Raw genomic sequence first — 9,252 nt, forward strand, 5'->3', positions numbered from 1 at the left:
GAAGCCCTGGGTTTGATTCCTCAGCATCACATATATAGAAAAAGCCAGAAGTGGCACTGTGGTCAAGTGGTAGAGTGCTAGCCTTGAGCAAAAAGAAGCCAGGGACAGTGCTCTGGCCCTGAGTTCAAGCCCCAGGACTGGCAAAAAAGAAATTTGAATGATTCAAAGCTCTCACCTTAGGGAGGGTCCTGCAAGGGAGAAGGACAAGCAAACCTGCCTGCCAGGTCACCTTTATCAGACAAGTTTGTCTCCCATAAGGAGGAAGTTGCTCAGAGGTAAAGCTTTTTTCTCTAGTCAAAGCACTGTCATGATTCTTATATCCTGCCAACTGGCCGTTGGGACAGTAGTGAAAAGTTTGACCCATCAGCGCCTGGTGGTCCTGTTCCATCAATCCAGAGGAAGGTTGTGTGAGGCAGAGAAGTCAGGCCAGCATGAAAAGAAGAGCCATAGGAGCAGTTCTGGAACCACAACCCACAGGAGATTTAAAATGTGCAATCCCTCAAGACTAGAAATCACAAGAGATTCTGGCCCATGCACCCAAGGAATAAAACACATACCCAAAGGCAAACCAAGGCCACATTCCAGCCATTCCAGTCACTGCCCCCTGGCTACAGAAAGAAAAGCAACTGTAAAGGGCATCCCAGGGAGAGAAATTTCATTCATTCCACCAGACTGGGCACAGGCTAGGATGGGGGGAAGAAAATAGCTCCTGCTCTCCAGGAGCTCACTAGAGACAACTGGAAAATAGACCTCTGTCCAGCAGACTCAGGATGGACAGAGGAGAGAAGCTGCCCTCAGAGCAGGACTCACAGATCACAACCAGAGCAGAGGCCAGAAGAGCCAATTAGACCAAGATGGAGCACTACAGAAAGTACACCTAACACTGAGCTCATGCCTATAACCCTAGCTAGTTGGAAAGCTGAAATGGAGAGGATTGAGGCTTGAAGCCATCCTGAGCATATACATAAGCCATCAATACTCAACCAGTAGTTGGGTATGATGTCATGCATGGGTCACCTCAGCCATATGGGAGGCTAAGACTGGGAGGATGGTAGTTCCCAGCCAGCCCAGGTAGAAAAGTTCATGAGACTATGTCAACAGTTTTCTGTTAAGCTAAGTGTGGTGATGTAGGGCTGTTATCCCCATAACAACAAGAAGCTTAAAATGGGAAGATTGAAGGCCAAAGGCAGCCTGGGCAAAAAGCAGACCTATCTGAAATGACTAGTGGGAAAAAAAAGGACTGAAATGTGAGTTGGTATTAAAGTATTTGCCTAGAAAGTGCAAGGAAAGTACAGTATAGTGGTGAGGCTACAAGTATGATTTGGAGCCAGATTGAATTCTAAATCATCATTTTGATTGAGTCAACCCTGGAAAGTCTCTGGCTCCATCTTAAATTATTGTCTACTTTGAGTGAAAAGGTGTGGAATAGAGGCAATGACACCCAAGAACCGGCTGCTGACTTCTCCAGGCATACCTTCCTTTTTTTGTTTTTCCAGTCCTGGGGCTTGGACTCAGGGCCTGAGCACTGTCCCTGGCTTCCTTTTTGCTCAAGACTAGCACTCTACCTCTTGAGCCACAACGCCACTTCTGGCCTTTTCTGTTTATGTGATGCTGAGGAATCGAACCCATGACTTAATGAATGCAAGGCGAGCACTCTACCGCTAAGCCATATTCCCAGCCCTTGCATACCTTCCTTTTAAGGGCTCCCTCTAGCAAGCTCTGGCAGAATTCTTTCTTCGTAGGTCTCACCTTGGGATATTGATTTTCTGCTGAAAGTGGAGTGTTGGTGGCCTTTGGTGGGGTGTGGATCCTATGATCTTACTGCCACTCAAAGACTTTCTTTTGTCTTTTGTTTCCAAGTTTAGAATCTTCATTGTGGTGTTCACTGTCTTCTTTTCTCCAATTAATCACCAAAAAAGTCAGAAATGGAGCTGTGGCTCAAGTGGCAGAGTGCTAGCTTTGAGTTAAAAAGCTCAGGAACGGGGCTGGGGATATGGCCTAGTGGCAAGAGTGCCTGCCTCGGATACACGAGGCCCTAGGTTTGATTCCCCAGCACCACATATACGGAAAACGGCCAGAAGCGGCGCTGTGGCTCAAGTGGCAGAGTGCTAGCCTTGAGCGGGAAGAAGCCAGGGACAGTGCTCAGGCCCTGAGTCCAAGGCCCAGGACTGGCGCAAAAAAACAAACAAAAAAAAAGCTCAGGAACAATCCCTGAGTTCATACTCCAGGATCAGCACACACACACACTCAAAAGGCAAGGACCTATCTCCACCTGCGTTGACTACTCTATTGGCTGGTGGATCAGAATTGTTTACAAGAGCAGTAAGCAGAAAAACTGGAAAGTGTAAGCACTTTCCAGACTCTACTTTGAAAGATGTTCTAGAGACCATCTCTCTGGCCCCAGCCCTCCCTAAGACTCAGACCATTGACCAGCCTAGCTCCTAGAGCCCAGCTCTGGTTGAATAGTGCCCAGAGAGGGGCTGTGTCCTCCCTAAATGCTAGAATATGCCAGGACTACAACTAGATCTCCTACTTCTAGACCTGAGTGCCAGGAGTTGAAAGAATGAAGAGGTGTCTGTCCATCCAGGGGAGGAGGCCTTCAACCAGTGAGCCAAGAACTCCTCAGCAGGAGTTGGGCCCAAAATGGTTCTTCTGACTCTGCACTTTATGGTTCAGGTGAGACTGCATCTGGAAGTATAGGTATATGTGCCATTTAATGGACAATCCTTCTATCTCAAAAGCCCTGGTGAAGTTACTGAGGCTACTTGTGTACCCAGTAACTATCATCTGAATCCCACTGCTGGCTAGAAATCTGTTTGCCACTGAGCAGGCTCAACAATGTGAGCTGGGCTTCCACAGAGCTGACTGAGGGTTTATAGAAGCTTTCACAGCAAACTTTCCTTCTGCAACTATAAGAACCAAGATTAGTGGCTTTGACTACTCACTCGCTTCTACTTGTAAGGAATCCAGTGAATGCCAGAACATCTTTTAACATTCGTGAAGCTGGTCTGGTCCCCAAATCCATGCTTTTCTCATTTAAAAGCTCACAAAACAAGCCGATTTTTCCTCATGAGTAGATACCACCTTGGTGAGCCTCTGATGCCTTTTGCAGAATCCCAGCAAGCAGGCAATGCAAAATGCATGGACTGGAAGAAAAGCACAAAGCCCACAGGCCCTGTGGCAGATAGAGATACATTCACTTGAAGTCCTAGAAAGAAAGTTTTCACTATTCCATGGTTTCCCACAGTCTGCCAAATAGCTTGATTTTTCTGTCCAGAATCCTGGTGCTTCACATTATAACTGTAATCATTTTGGACTCCTATTCTGCCAGACCATTAAATTACTGGCTATCTTGGAACATTCATACCACCAAAATATGTCCAATGCATCCCCCCTGTGGGTGTTTATTCTACCTCTTGAAGTAGCTACCTTTATCCTTAGGCTGGGTTCTCAGACCTTTAGACAGGAGGTAAGTCAAATAAGTCTTGCCAGGGTTCCGCATCAGGCATCTGAGGCCCACCACAATGGTGTTCACTTTTGAGAAGTAATTGGCTTCTTTTATTAACTTCCACACAGAAAGGGCTAGAATAAGGCCAGTTTCATGGAGTAGTGTAATGGAACAGAAAAGATGACCCAAGAAGATAACAGTAGGTATCTTCTTTTCAACATAGTGCTTGTTGTGAACTATCACTACTATCAATAAACCTTTGTCATATGATAAGTTACCTTTCTGTAGTGTGTGTGTGTGTGTGTGTGTGTGTGTGTGTGTGTGTGTGTGTGTGTCAGTTGCAGGGCTTGAACTCAGGTCCTGGGTGCTGTGCCATTGCTTTTTCACTCAAGGCTATTATTTTACCATTGAGCCACAGCTCCACTTTTAGCTTTTTGGGTGGTTAATTGGAAATAAGAATCTCATAGAATTTCCTTTCCTTCCCAGGTTGGCTTTGAACCATAATCCTCAGATCTCAGATCTCTACTTAGATCCTGAGTAGCTATGATCCTGAGTAAGCATGAGTCGCTGGCACCCAGTTTACGAGTTACTTTTCTGAATATATCTTCTAAGGTTGACAAATGAGCCTTTGGTTTGCTGAAAGAAACCAAAGCTACTGGATCCAACCTCATCTTACCATTTGTCTACTGACTCAAAGGAAGAAAATACTTTTGACAGAGAATTTTAATAGAGATCTACTCTTTTCTCTCACTCAGCAACCCCTCCCATCACTCAACAAAGGTCTCACATAGCAATTCTCCCCACCCCCAGATCCCTGGTGTGTAGGCATTCCTAATGAGCCCACACACCCTGTGCCTTTTCCACTCACTCCTTGATGCCTTCTTCACATTACTCATGAACAGACCATTGGCTCTAGGGAGCTGGATATGATTCATCCCTGCCCACCACATCCTAGCCCCACTGCTCCCTTGAAGACATGACAGACACAGAATGAAAGGAAGCACAGCCAAGTGCATAATGTGGTTTGGATGGATTTAAGTTTAACTTTCCCCAGATGCCATTGTCTAAGCCACAAGGCTGGGGAAGCTACCAGGATTGGTATCTCCCTTCCTGGGCAAGACCCTGGCTGACTCTTCCTTCCTCTTGTAACCTTGCAAGACCTTCCTGGACTCAGCATGGTTCTCTTGGGGAGGTTTCTTCTTGGGTTGATAGACACAGAATTGGTAAGACAGTCAGCAAGGCCGGAAGTGTAGAGCTGAAAGCTGGCTCTCCCCCAAGTCTGCTAGCCCTCCTGAGCATGTCTGCCAAGTGGACTTCCTGCCTTGGCTGGAACATGCCACTGATGAGGAGCTAACAGCACTGTCACTGGACAGCTGAGCCTGTGGGACACTTTCCTTCCATTCCCACCTACTCTCTAACCCAGTTCTACTTCCTTGGGATGTACAGAGCAGATGTGCTCTCCTTCCTAGAGCAGCCCTGCAGATAGATGGCTGGGGAAAGCTCTTTTGCTCTTGAGTCTTCTTTCTTCGGACTAAACATCCTCAGCTCTTACTCCACATTTCAGCTTGGTGCTACAAGGTTATTGTGTTAAAGAGCTCTTGAAAGAACATTCTCTGCAAGGTGAAAGAGAAATGAGCAGTCATGTTGGTGCTGACCCAACCCCTTGCTGCATCTCTGCAAGAATAAATACTTTCACGTGTCTCCAGTGGCGCAGAAATAATGGCAAGACTTTCATTCACACACACACTTGCTCAAATCATGCCAATAAAAGAAGACTATGTGGATTTCAAGAGTATGAGCTTTATGACTTTGTAGAAAAAACAGATTTGTCCTCCATTTGTTGTTAGCATTCCCCCCCCCTTAGAATGCAGAAAACTTAGTATAAGAACATCCAGAGCTAATAACTTAATTGAAAATTTCCTTTGAGAACTTGGAGCAAGGACCTTAAGATCAGAGTGTAAGTGGGCTAGGCAGAGGGCCACTGACAAGAGAAAATTTCTGAAGCGTTGCTTCCTGAAGAGGCCTTGCCTAAATGAAGCCCTTTTTAATCTTATTTTCCAGAATCTTTCCTTCAGACAATATTAGAAAGCGTTCAACCAGTCAAAACTCTTAAATTCTTTTTTGAAAAAGTGCTTGGGGGGCTGGGAATATGGCCTAAAGGTAGAGTGCTTGCCTCGCATACATGAAGCTCTATGTTTGATTCCTCAGCACCACATATATAGAAAAAGCCAGAAGTAGCGCTGTGGCTCAAGTGGTGGAATGCTAGCCTTGAGCAAAAAGAAGCCAGGGACAGTGCTCAGGCCCTGAGTTCAGGTCCCAGGACTGGCAAAAAAATGCTTGAATCATCTTCTTTCCTCTCCTTTCACCTTTCTCCTTCTTCCCTCTAACTTCCCTTCTCTTCTTTCCTTTTTTTCCTCCCTATACTCCCTTCCTTCCTTCCTTTTGCCCTCACCAAACCCACCTTAGAATTCATTTCAGTAGTAAATGTGTCCGTATTTCTGTTCCTGTATATAGCATTAACTCAGCCATTGCTTCACATGAGTCAGCCAATATTTGGGAGTTTAAAATCTTTTTGTGATAATCAAATTAGATATCACAGGAATAGACAAATGTCAGCTCCACACCTCTATTACTACTGGATCCTATTAATTTTTAAATCCTCCTAACAGTGAATTTTATATAGGCATATCATGTGGAGAAATATTTCCTTACTCACTTTTAATGAAAACAGAAAGCAATAAATATGTTCAGGTTGAAGAGTCTTCATTGCATCATCTTAAATCCAGTCAGTGGTACCCTTTGAAAGAGCGATAAATATCCAATGAGCACATCTTCCTTTCTGTTTGCTTCTCAGCCTGGGGACATGCAGGAAATGAGAGCACAGGTTCACATCACACTGTCTAGAAGACTTTCCAGTTTTATCTCCCCTCCTTCCTAAACATCACAGCACTAGATCCTTTCCCAGCCACATTCTCTACTCTGAGGTCATCTGAAGGAGGAAGCGGATTTTACTACATACTAAAGGCTTAGGTGAGGCATGATTCATTCAAACAGCTTACTACCTGTGTAAAAGCAGTGTAGGTAGAGATGGCAGAAGCCATTTGCCCCATCGAATGATTACACACTATGCACACATATTGAAATGTCACACTGTATCCCATCACTATGCATAATTATTACATGTCAGTTAAATAAATGGTGTGTGTGTGTGTGTGTGTGTGTGTGTGTGTGTGTGTGTTTGTTCTTATATTTATTTACCTAGGACTCTGGGAATCTGAAGAAATAGAAAATGGGGAAGAAAGTCTTCAAGGAAGACTGTCTGAGGTAACCTAACACATCCTCCCCCATGTTCTTTCTGAGAAGCCGGGAAAGCCCTTCCTGGGCCCAGTGTCCTGCTCTTTTGTTTATAGAGACAGAATTGGTAAGACAGCAAACCCAGAAGTATGGAGCAGGAAACTGGGGCTTACCCAAGCCTGCTAGCTCTCCTGAGCATACCTGCCAAGTGGACTTCCTGCCTGTCTCCCCAAACTCCTCTGAAGGTCCTTCCTCCTCTCAAATGGGACATAGAAACTGATCCCTGTGGGTGGGGTAGGGTGTGGAAGCAGGAGTCCTGGCCCTGTGCCATAGATGAGTAGGAGGTCGGGAACATTCCATATTCCTCCTCTTTTCTGAGCCCTATTAAGTCCTTTTAAATGTCTGTTGCCCCTTCATAGACTGGACAGCTTCACAGCTCAGCCACAGTGGATACAGAGACCAGCCCCTGATATAGGCCCTGGGATTTCTGGAATCAGTATCAACTGATATGAACACAGTAGCTCCTGTTGGTATAGGAGCCATGCACTACCCTAACTGCTTTGATACACATTTGACCTCATTGGTTTGTTACAATTAGTGGAAGGCAAGTGTCATGGTCCCCAATATGGAGATAAGAAAAGAGAGGTCTAGAGACTAAAATAGAAGAGTAGAATTCCAACTTCAATATCCTGGCTTTGGAGTCTCTTGCTTAATTACACACCACAGAATTTTCTTTGCAAGTGTTTGAGGGCCATGTTCAAATGCCAGCCCTTTGGTTTCCTTCCATATAGGCTCTGAGATGCGTCCATAACAACTCTGCTAGGCAGGACTGGTGCTTCTTGAACAGCATTTAACTAATGGCAGCTTTGTGTGGCAGAAGAGCACTGGGGCGAGGGACTGTGGAGCCTCACCCCAGGCCTCACAGAAAGCATCATACCCAGGACACACCCATCTCACCTGACTGTAAACTGTAGTAACCATCCCATCCATTACCAGTCCATGCTGTTATCCACTAGTAACTCCTGGCTCATGGTTATCCAAATATTGGGATTTCTAGCATCTTAGTTAAGGAAGCCAATGCCTTCCAGAAAGGTCTGCTTCATACTGATGGGTAAAAGAATAGTCCCATTTAATATTCCAGGTATGGATAATTAGCTGGGAGTATGGTTCCCCTCCCCTGATCATCTAAGTCATTTATAATATATAAGACACATTTACACCAACTATGTCATTTCATGCTTAATAACCCTGTGGACTGAGCTAGGGTAGGTGATATACATCATGTTTCTTTTCCAGATGAGGAAACTGAGACTCAGGAGACAAAATAGCTAGACTGTAAGTCAGCCAGCTGCTAAAGATCAAGAGAACTAAGACCTCACTTTTTTTTTTGTCTTCAGAACCAGTACTCTACTTTCTATTTTATAGCTCCCAAGGAAAAAAGGAAAAGCCAGTGGTATCCATGGTTTAAAAATCACATGATGAGGGGTTGGAGGCATGGTTCAGGTGGTAGAGCACCAGCCAATGAGTGAAAGCGCCAGCTACCAAGTTCAAGTCCCAGTATCTGGGGGGGAAAAAAAACCACATAATGAACAAACTGGTACTTCAACTGGATTTAAGTCATGGAGCCACATCCAGTGTGTCAAGGAGCTCTGTCTTTGTCAATGGGAAAGCCATGCTAGACTGACCAAGAGAACTGAAAATCCATATCACATATGCCACAGATACAACACAACCCTCTAGGAATTACCACAACTGCTGGCATTTGCACATGGCCTGCGGTCCTACAGAAGCACTGAGTAGGAAGCCCGCAGGCCTATGGGAAGAGCCTGGGCCATGAGCCAGCTTGACTTCACTACTGCTATGCCATTGATGAATTCTGCATGATTCTGATGAATTCTGATGAATTGTGCATTCTGCACAAGTCATGTGCCCTTTCAGGTATTCATATTTCCTATTAGAAATTGAGATAAGGCCTTATGTCCAACCTAACACGGTATGATCTGGAAATGGTCCTATCTACCTGCCCTGGGTGATACTGTCACGAGATCAAAGATACAGTGAGTGGCTTTTAGAAGCTTCCAGGTAAGAACAGTGAGAAGTGTGATAGGACAGGTAGGTATGGGCTTGGCAGTTTGGTGGTCCCTGCATCTTATTGCTCTCCTAGGACCTTGGGAAGCCTTTTTCACTCTTCTTCTTGTCTTCTGACTTTACCTTCTCTGTGTCCCCCAAAGCCTCTGACTCCACAGAACTTTGAAGCTGATTTGCTCCTCAATCTCACTAACCTACTGTGCCTCCCCCCATGCTGTCTCTTCATCTGCAAGCCCAAATCACATTTCCTGTGGCACGTTCACTCCCAGTCCTTCCTGGAAGATGCCCATCTTGCTTGCTCAGCCACTCAGTTACAATGGGGTTGTCCCTGAAACTGAGGTCACAAGCAAAGGGTGACTGCTGCCAGCTGATGCAAACCTTCCCAGCAGAGACCTCCTTGTGATGCCCCACACACGGCCCCT

The sequence above is a fragment of the Perognathus longimembris genome, chromosome 5 (assembly GCF_023159225.1).
Source record: "Perognathus longimembris pacificus isolate PPM17 chromosome 5, ASM2315922v1, whole genome shotgun sequence".
NCBI lineage: Eukaryota > Metazoa > Chordata > Mammalia > Rodentia > Heteromyidae > Perognathus > Perognathus longimembris.